Source organism: Ursus arctos, unplaced genomic scaffold, assembly GCF_023065955.2.
Source record: "Ursus arctos isolate Adak ecotype North America unplaced genomic scaffold, UrsArc2.0 scaffold_27, whole genome shotgun sequence".
NCBI classification, from domain to species: Eukaryota; Metazoa; Chordata; class Mammalia; order Carnivora; family Ursidae; genus Ursus; species Ursus arctos.
This window is the reverse complement of record NW_026622952.1, coordinates 245,488-256,525: the sequence shown is the minus strand read 5'-3', so window position 1 is coordinate 256,525 and position 11,038 is coordinate 245,488.

Here is an 11,038-nt window from a genome sequence, read left to right as displayed (position 1 = left end):
CATAAAGACAATCATTCAGGAGTCTATAAAGTTTTCAGGTGAAATCAGAAAAAGTAGCTATTGCTCAGATATATTCATAAAGATATACAATTCATACATTTAATTTACATTTGTCAATGTGGGCAAAATGGGCATTCTGGTATCTCTGCAGCCATAGTCCAAGTATATTATCTTTTACAGGGGCGCCTGAGTGGCTCAGTCATTAAGCATCTGCCTTCGGCTCAGGGCGTGATCCCAGGGTCCTGGGATCGAGCCCCACATCAGGCTCCTCCGATGGGAGCCTGCTTCTTCCTCTCCTACTCCTCCTGCCTGTGTTCCATCTCTCGCTGGCTGTCTCTCTCTGTGTCAAATAAATAAATAAAATGTTTTTTTAAAAAAAGTATATTGGGGCACCTGGGTGGTGCAGTCATTAAGCATCTGCCTGCAGCTCAGGGCATGATCCCAGCATTCTGGGATCGAGCCCCACATCAGGCTTCTCTGCTAGGAGCCTGCTTCTTCCTCTCCCACTCCCCCTGCTTGTGTTCCCTCTCTCGCTGGCTGTCTCTGTCAAATAAACAAATTTTAAAAAATCTTTAAAAAAAAGTATATTATCTTTTACAAACTTTTTTATATTGAAAGTTTCTAAATCTTTGCTAGGTTTGCTACCCAGAGCAGTTTGGTAGGACATACCCTTTTGAAAATGCTTAAATGCTTAAGACAAAGTAATATACCTATTAAAGTAGAGACAACAAAATTGTCAACAAGATCCTAGCTCAAAATTCTCAACAAGATCCTAGCTAATAGGATCCATCAGTACATTAAAAGGATTATCCATCACGACCAAGTGGGATTCACCCCTGGAATGCAAGAGTGGTTCAACATTCACAAATCGATCAGTGTGATAGATCACATTAACAAGAAAAGAGACAAGAACCATATGATCCTTTCAATTGATGCAGAAAACGCATTTGACAAAATACAGCAACCTTTCCTGATTAAAACCCTTCAGAGTGTAGGGATACAGTGTACATTCCTCAATTTCATAAAAACCATCTATGCAAAGCCTACAGTGAATATCATTCTCAATGGGGAAAAGCTGAAAGCCTTTCACTTAAGATCAGGAACACGATAAGGATGCCCACTCTGGCCATGATTGTTCAACATAGTCCTAGAAGTCCTTGCAACAGCAATCAGACAACAAAAAGGAATAAAAGGTATTCAAATCAGAAAAGAAGTCAAACTCTCTCTTCGCAGATGACATGATACTCTATATGGAAAACCCAAAAGACTCCACCCCAAAATTACTAGAACTTATAGAACAATTCAATAATGTGGCAGGATACAAAATCAATGCTCAGAAATCAGTTGCATTTCTATACATGAACAATGAGACTGAAGAAAGAGAAATTAGGGAATCGATTCCATTTACAATACTACCAAAAACCATATGATATCTTGGAATTAACTTGACCAGACAGGTAAAGGATCTATATTCTAGAAACTATAGATCACTCTTGAAAGACATTGAAGAAGAGACAAAATGATGGAAAAACATTCCATGCTCATGGATCGGAAGAATAAAGATAGTTAGAATTCTATGCTACACAGAGCAATCTACACTTTCAATGCCATCCCAATCACAATACCAATGACATTTTTCAAAGAGGTGGAACAAATAAGCCTAAAATTTGTGTGGAACCAGAAAAGACCTCAACTCACCAAGGAAATGTTGAGAAGGAAAAACAAAGCTTGGGGCATCACATTGCCTGATTTCAAGCTATACTACAAAGCTGTGGTCAACAAGACAGCATGGTACTGGCTCAAAAACAGACACATAGACCAATGGAATGGAATAATGAACCCAGAAATGGACATTCGGCTCTACGGGCAACTAATCTTTGACAAAGCAGGAAAAAACATCCAGTGGAAAAAAAGACAGTCGCTTCAATAAATCTTGCTGGGGAAATTGGACACGTATATGCAAAAGAATGAAACTTGACCACTCTCTCACACGATACACAAAGAGAAACTCCAAATGGATGAAAGATCTGGATGTGAGACAGGAATCCATCAAAATCATAGAGGAGAACATAGGCTGTACCTCGTTGACATTGGCCGCAGCAACTTCTTTCATGACACATCTCCAAAGGTGAGAGAACCAAAGGAAAAAATGAACGTGTCGGACTTCATCAAGATAAAACGTTTCTGCACAGCAAAGGAAACAGTCATCAAAACAGAGGCAATCCACAGAATGGGAGAAGATATTTGCAAATGACACTACAGATAAAAGGTTGGTATCCAAGATCTATAAAGAACTTCTCAAACTCTATACATGAGAAACAAATAATCAAATCAAAAAATGGGTAGAAGATATGAACAGACACTAGTCCAATGAAGACACACAACTGGCTAACAGACACATGAAAAAATGTTCACAATCATTAATGATCAGGGAAATTCAAATCAAAACCACATTGAGATACCACCTTATGCCAGTTAGAATGGCAAAAATGAATAAGACAAGAACAATAAATGTTGGAGAGGATGTGGAGAAAAGGTAATCCTCTTATACTGTTGGTGGGACTGCAGTTGGTACAGCCACTTTGGAAAACAGTGTGGCGGTCGCTCAAAAAGTTAAAAATAGAGCTACCCTATGACCCAGCCATTGCACTACTAGGCATTTACCCCAAAGATATGGACATAGTGAGGAGAAGGGCCACATGCACCCCAATGTTCATAGCAGCATTGTTCAGAATAGCTAAATTGTGGAAGGAGCCAAGATACCCTTCAACAGATGAATGAATAAAGAAGATGTGGTCCATATATACAGTGAAATATTACTCAGCCATCAGAAAGAATGATGACCCAACATTTGCAGCAACATGGACGGGACTGGAGGAGATTATGCTACGTGATATAAGTCAAGCAGAGAAAGTCAATTATTGTATGGTTTCACTTATTTGTGGAACATAAGAAATAGCAGGGAGATCAGTAGGAGAAGGAAGGGAAGAATGAAGGGGGGGTAAACAGAAAGGGGAATGAACCACGAGAGACTATGGACTCTGGGAAACAAACTGAGGGCTTAAGGAAGGGGGGTGGGGGATTGGGATAGGCCAGTGATGGGTATTAAGGAGGGCACATATTGCATGAAGCACTGGGTGTTATAAGCAAACAATGAATCATGGAACACTACATCAAAAACTAATGATGTACTGTATGGTGACTAAGATAACATAGAAAAAATTTTAAAAAAAGAAATGTATAGAAAAAAATAGAGACAATGTTGTTTTTATAAAAGGAACTTCATCCCTTTAGAATTTAAAAAGTTTTCTTCAAGACAATGGCAAAAAAGTATATAGAATGTATTTAACCTTTAAAAATGTCTTTAGAAGTTCACACCAAGGGCTATTTAAACTATTAGAGAAATCCTCTAAGCAAGTTTTGTCAAGAATGAGGAAATGGCTAAAATCAGAGGTTGGAAACTACAGGTCAGATCTGCCTGCAGATATTTTAGTTTGGCCTACATAAAACCCCCAATTTTAAAAATTATGTTTAAGATATTGAGTTTGGGCTGCTATTGAAAAACGAGAAGATCGGCCACACTGGGCCAGTTTCAGCAATCCCCACTAGTTTCCTATTTTCTCACTGAGTGCATTTCTTTCTTTCACGTTACGTAGTACCCATAGGAATTTAAATGTAATCCCACGTGTCTTGAAAAATAAACAAAAAATAAAAATAATAATTTTTATACCAGTGATCTGAAGAAGAAAACAGGAATTTCTCCTTTTTAATTATATATGGCTAACTCTTTTAAGTTGAGAAATGACAAACTTACAGGGACAAAATGTAGCAAGACCTACCAAATAGTGTGGGTAGAAAGTGAAATGGCAGAAAAGCCTAGTATGGGTAAGCATAAAATACTTCATTTAGGAGATATTTCTTTTTTTTTTCATAATAATATTTTTATTATATTATGTTATTCACCATACAGTACATCCCTGGTTTTCGATGTAAGTTTGATGATTCATTAGTTGCGTATAACACCCAGTGCACCATGCAATACGTGCCCTCCTTAATACCCATCACCAGCCTATCCCATTGCCCCACCCCCCTCCCCTCTGAAGCCCCCAGTTTGTTTCTCAGAGTCCATAGTCTCTCATTATTCATTCCCCCTTCTCATTACCCCCCCTTCTTTATCCCTTTCTTCTCCTACCAATCTTCCTAGTTCTTATGTTCCATAGATGAGAGAAACCATATGATAATTGTCTTTCTCTGCTTGACTTATTTCACTTAGCATTATCTCCTCCAGTGCCATCTGTGTTGCAGCAAATGTTGAGAAATCGTTCTTTTTGATAGCTCAGTAATATTCCATTGTATATATGGACCACATCTTCTTAATCCAGTATCAGTTGAAGGGCATCTCATCTCCTGCCACGATTTAGCTATTGTGGACAATGCTGCTATGAACATTGGGGTGCATATGGCCCTTCCCTTCACTACGTTTGTATCTTTGGGGTAAATATCCAGTAGTGCAATGGCTGGATCATAGGGTAGCTTAATTTTTAACTTTTTAAGGGACCTCCACACTGTTTTCCAGAGCCGCTGTACCAACTTGCATTCCCACTAACAATGTAGGAGGGATCCCCTTTCTCCACATCCTCTCCAGCAATTGTTGTTTCTTGCCTTGGCCATTTTTGCCATTCTAACTGGCGTAAGGTGGTATCTTAGTGTGGTTTTGACTTGAATTTCCCTGATGGCTAATGATTTTGAACACTTTTTCATGTGTCTGTTAGCCATTTGTATGTCTTCATTGGAAAAGTGTCTGTCATATCTTCTGCCCATTTTATGATTTGTTTATTTGTTTCTCGTGTCTTGAGTTTGGGAAGTTCTTTGTAGATCCTAGATACCAGTCTTTTATCTGTCGATCATTTGCAAATATATTTTCTCATTCCGTGGGCTGCCTCTTAGTTTTTTTGACTGTTTCCTTGGCTGTGCAGAAGCTTTATATCTTGATGAAGTCCCACAAGTTCATTTTATCTTTTGTTTCTCTTGCCTTTGGAGATGTGTCATGAAAATGTTGCTTTGGCTGATGTCGTAGAGGTTGCCGCCTATGCTCTCCTCTAGGATTTTGATGGATTCCTGTCTCACATTGAGGTCTTTCATCCATTTGGAGTTTATCTTTGTGTATGGTGTGAGAGAGTGGTCAAGTTTCATTCTTTTGCATGTAGCTGTCCAATTTTCCCAGCACCATTTAGTGAAGAGACTGTCTTTTTTCCACCGGATGTTTTTTCCTGCTTCATCAAAGATTAGTTGCCCAAAGAGCCGAAGGTCCATTTCTGGGTTCTCTATTCTGTTCCATTGGTCTATGTGTCTGTTTTTGTGCCAGTACCATGCTGTCTTTGTGATCACAGCTTTGTAGTACAGCTTGAAAGCCGGCATTGTGATGCCCCCGGCTTTGTTTTTCCTTTTCAACAATTCCTTGGCAAGTAGGGGCTTTTTCTGGTTCCACACAAATTTAAGGGCTGTTTGTTCCAGTTCTTTGAAAAATGTCATTGATATTTTGATTGGGATAGTATTGAAAGTGAAGATTGCTCTGGGTAGAATGGACATTTTAACTATGTTAATTCTTCCGATCCATGAGCATGGAACATATTTCCATCTTTTTGTGTCTTCTTCAATGTCTTTCAAGAGTGATCTGTAGTTTCTAGAATATAGATCCTTTGCATCTCTGGTTAAGTTAATTCCAAGGTAACATATGCGTTTTGGTGTTATTGAAAATGGAATGGATTACCTTATTTTTCTTTCCTTAGTCTCATTGTTCGTGTATAGAAATGCAACTGATTTCTGAGCATTGATTTTGTATCCCGCCACATTACTGAATTGCTCTATATCTTCTAGTAATTTGTGGGTGGATTCTTTTGTGTTTTCCATATAGAGTATCATGTCATCTGTGACGAGAGACAGTTTGATTTCTTCTTTGCCAATTTGGATACCTTTTATCCCTTTTTGTTGTCTGATTGCTGTTGCAAGGACTCCTAGTACTATGTTGAATAATAATGGCAAGAGTGGGCATCCTTGTCGTGTTCCTGATCTTAAGGGAAAGGCTTCCCGCTTTTCCCCATTGAGAATGATATTTGCTGTAGGCTTTTCATAGATGGTTTTTATGAGATTGAGGAATATACCCTCTATCCCTACACTCTGAAGGGTTTTAAACAGGAAAGAATGCTTTATTTTGTCAAATGCTTTTTCTGCATCAATTGAGAGGTTCATATGATTCTTGACCCTTTTCTTGTCGATATGATCTATCACACTGATAGATTTGTCAACGTTGAACCACCATTTCATCCAAGGGTTGAATCTCAGTTGGTCATGATGGATAATCCTTTTAATGTACTGTTGGATTCTATTAGCAAGGATCTTGTTGAGAATTTGGAGTCCATATTCATCAGGGAAATCAGTCTGTAATTCTCTTTTTTGATGGGGTCGTTGCCTGGTTTGGGGATGAAGGTAATACTGGCCTCATAGAATGAGTTTGGTAGCTTTCCTTCTGTTTCTACTTTGAAATAGCTTTAGGAGGATAGGTATTATTTTTACTTTGAATGTTTGCTAGAATTCCCCGGGAAATCCATCTGGCCCTGGCGTTTTGTTTTTTCGAAGGTTTTTAATCACAGTTTTAATCTGTTCATAATTAATTGGCCTGTTTAAAAAATCAATTTGTTCCTGTTTCATCCTTTGTAGCTTATAGGTTTCCAGGAAGGCCTCCATCTCTTCCAGATTGCTTAATTTATTGGCATATCTCTGTTGATAAAAGTTTCTAATAATCCTTCCAATTTCATTGGTGTTGGTCGTGACCTATTCTTTTTTATTCATAATTTTATTAATTTGGGTCCTTTCTCTATTCTTTTGGATAGGTCTTGCCAGTGGTTTATCAATTTTATTTATTCTTTCAAAGAACCAACTTGTAGTTCTGTTGATCTGCTCTACTGTGCTCCTGCTTTCTAATTCATTGATCTCTGCTTTCATCTTGATCAACTGCTTTCTCGTGCGTGGACTAGGCCTGTTCCTCTGTTGCTGTTCCAGCTTCTTGAGCTGAGAATTAAAAAACTGCAGTTTAGATTTTTCTAGTCTTTTGAGTGAGACTTGGATGCCTATGTATTTCCCCCTCAGGACTGCCTTTGCAGTGTCCCATAGGTTTTGGAACATTGTGTTTTCATTCTCGTTGGTCTCCATAAATTGTTTAAATTTATTTTTGATTTCCTGGTTTACACAATGACTCTTCAGCAGGATGGCTCTTAGTCTTCAAGTGTTTGAGTTTCTTCCAAATTTTTCCTTGTGGTTGAGTTCCAATTTCAGAGCATTGTGTTCTGAGAATATGCAGGGAATAATTTCAGTCTTTTGGTATCAGCTGAGACCTCTTTTGTGACCCAGAACATGGTCTAGTCTTGAGAATGTTCCATGGGCATTCGAAAGCAATGAGTACTCTTGGTTCTCGGGTGTAGTGTTCTATATATATCTATGAGGTCCAACTCATCTAGTATGGCATTCAAAGCTCTTCTTTCTTTGTTGATTTTCTGCTTAGGTGATCTATCTATTGCTGATAGTGGAGTGTTGAGGTCCCCTACTATTAATGTATTTTTATCTATATGTCTGTTTATTCTGTTTAAGAGTTCCCTTGTGTATATTGCGGCTCCCCTGTTGGGGGCATAGATATTTATAATTGTCATATCCACTTGTGGATACAACCTTTAAGAATAATATAGTGCCCGTCTGTGTCTCTAACTGTAATCTTTAGTTTAAAATCCAATCAGTATGATATGAGTATTGCTACCCCAGGTTTCTTTTGAGGTCCATTGGCGTGAAGGATGGTATTCCATCCCTTTACATTCAGTCTGAATGTATCTTTGGGTTCAAAATGAGTCTCTTGTAGACAGCAAATGGATGGGTCATGTCTTTTTATCCAATCTGCAACCCTGTGGCTTTTTATGGGAGCATTTAGGCCATTTACATTGAGACTGATTATTGAGAGATATGATTTTAATGATGCCATGTTGCCAGTAAAGACTTTGTTTCTATAGATTGTAACTTCCTGTTCTGTATCACTCTTGGGGCCTTTTTACTTTTATAGAACCCCCCTTAATATCTCCTGTAGATCTGGTTTCATGGTTATGAAATTGGTCAATGACTGGCGATTCTGGAAGGTCTCTATCTCTCCATCAAATCTGAATGAGAGTCTTGCTGTATAAAGGATCCTTGGCTGCATGTTTTTATCTAAAAGAACTTTAAAAATGTCCCCCCAACCCTTTCTCTCATTCCAGGGCTGTGTAGATAGATCTGATGTAATTCTGATAACTTTACCTTAGTACGTAAGAAATTTCTTTGACCTGGCTGCTTTCAATACTGTATCCTTGGATCTAATATTTGCGAAATGCGCTATGACATGACGTGGCATAGGTTTGTCGTGGTTGAGCTTGGGAGGGGTCCTACTGCCTCTTGTACACGAATGCTTGTTTCCTTTGCTATATTAGGGAACTTTTCAGCTACAGTTTGTTCAAATATCTCTTCTAGACCTCTGTTTTTCTCTCCCCCCTCGGAGATGCTGATGATTCTGACATGGTAACGTTTCACTGAGTCAGTAATCTCCCATAACCTACATTCTTGAGATTGGATTTTTTTTTATTTTAATGTTTTTTTATTACATTATGTTAGTCACCATACAGTACATCCCTGGTTTCCGATGTAAAGTTCGATGATTCATTAGTTGCATATAACACCCAGTGCACCATGCAATACGTGCCTTCCTTACTACGCATCACCAGACTATCCCATTCCCCCGCCCACCTCCCCTCTGAAGCCCTCAGTTTGTTTCTCATAGTCCATAGTCTCTCATGTTTCATTCCCCCTTCTGATTACCCCCCTTTCTTTATCCCTTTCTTCCCCTACCGATCTTCCTAGTTCTTATGTTACATAAATGAGAGAAACCTTATGATAATTGTCCTTCTCTGCTTGACTTATTTCACTTAGCATTATCTTCTGCAGTGCCGTCCAAGTTGCAGCAATGTTGAGAAATCATTCTTTTTGATAGCTGAGTAATATTCCATTGTATATATAGACTACAACGTCTTAATCCAGTCATCTGTTGAAGGGCATCTCTGTTCCTTCCACGATTTAGCTCTTGTGGATAATACTGCTATGAACATTGGGGTGTATATGGCCCTTCTCTTCACTATGTCTGTATCTTTGTGGTAAATACCCAGTAGTGCAATGGCTGGATCATAGGGTAGCTCAATTTTTAACTTTTTAAGGGACCTCCACACTGTTTTCCAGAGTAGCTGTACCAACTTGCATTCCCACCAAAAATGTAGGAGGGATCCCCTTTCTCCACATCCTCTCCAACAATTGCTGTTTCCTGCCTTGTTGATTTTTGCCATTCTAACTGGTGTAAGGTGGTATCTTAGTGTGGTTTTATTTGAATTTCCCTGATGGCTAATGATTTTGAACATTTTTTCATGTGTCTGTTAGCCATTTGTATTTCCTAATTGGAAAAGTGTCTGTTCATATCTTCTTCCCATTTTATGATTTGTTTATTTGTTTCTCATGTATTGAGTTTGAGAAGTTCTTTGTAGATCTTGGATACCAGTCTTTTATCTGTAGCATCATTTGCAAATATTTTCTCCCATTCCGTGGGCTGCCTCTTAGTTTTTTTGATTGTTTCCTTGGCTGTACAGAAGCCTTTTATTTCTATGAAGTCCCACAAGTTCATTTTATTTTTTGTTTCTCTTCCCTTTGGAGATGTGTCATGAAAAAGGTTGCTTTGGCCGATGTTATAGAGGTTGTTGCCTATGCTGTCCTCCAGGATTTTGATGGATTCCTGTCTCACATCGAGGTCTTTCATCCATTTGGAGTTTATTTTTGTGTATGGTGTGAGAGAGTGGTCAAGTTTCATTCTTTTGCATGTAGCTGTCCAATTTTCCCAGCACCATTTATTGAAGAGACTGTCTTTATTCCACTGGATGTTTTTTCCTGCTTTATCAAATATTAGTTGCCCAAAGAGCTGAGGGTCCATTTCTGGGTTCTCTCTTCTGTTCCATTGGTTTTTGTGTGTGTTTTTGTGCCAGTACCATGCTGTCTTTGTGATCACAGCTTTGTAGTACAGCTCAAAATCTGGCATTGTGATGCCCCCAGCTTTGTTTTTCCTTTTCCACAAATCCTTGGCGATTCGCGGCCTTTTCCGGTTCCACAAAAATTTAAGGACTATTTGTTCCATTTCCTTTACAAATGTCATCGGTATTTTTGATCAGGATAGCATTGAAAGTGTAGATTGCTCTGGGTAGAATGGACATTTTAACTATGTTAATTCTTCTGATCCATGAGTATGGAATATTTTTCCATCTTTTTTGTCTTCCTCAATGTCTTTCAAGAGTAATTTATAGTTTCTAGAATATAGATCCTTTATGTCTCTGGTTAATTTAATTCTAAGTTAACGTATGGTTTTTGGTGCTATTGTAAATGGGATGGATTGCCCAATTTCTCTTTCTTCAGTCTCATTATTCGTGTATAGAAATGGAAGTGATTTCTGAGCATTGATTTTGTATCCTGCCACATTACTGAATTGCTCTATAAGTTGTAATATTTGGAAGTGGATTCTTTTGGGTTTTCCATAGAGTATCATGTCATCTGTGAAGAGAGACATTTTGACTTCTTCTTTGCCGATTTGGATACATTTTATCCCTTTTTGTTGCCTGATTGCTGTTGCAAGGACTTCTAGTACTATGTTGAATAATAGTGGCGAGAGTGGACATCATTGTCGTGTTCCTGATCTTAAGGGAAACGCTTCCAGCTTTTCCCCATTGAGAATAATATTTGCTGTAGGCTTTTCATAGATGGCTTATATGAGCTTGAGAAATGAACCCTCTATCCCTACACTCTGAAGGGTTTTAATCAGGAAAGGATGCTGTATTTTTTCAAATACTTTTTCTGCATCTATTGAGAGAATCATATGATTTCTGAATTTTTGTTTCTGGATAAAATCTAAGACACTGATAGATTTGTGAATGTTCTA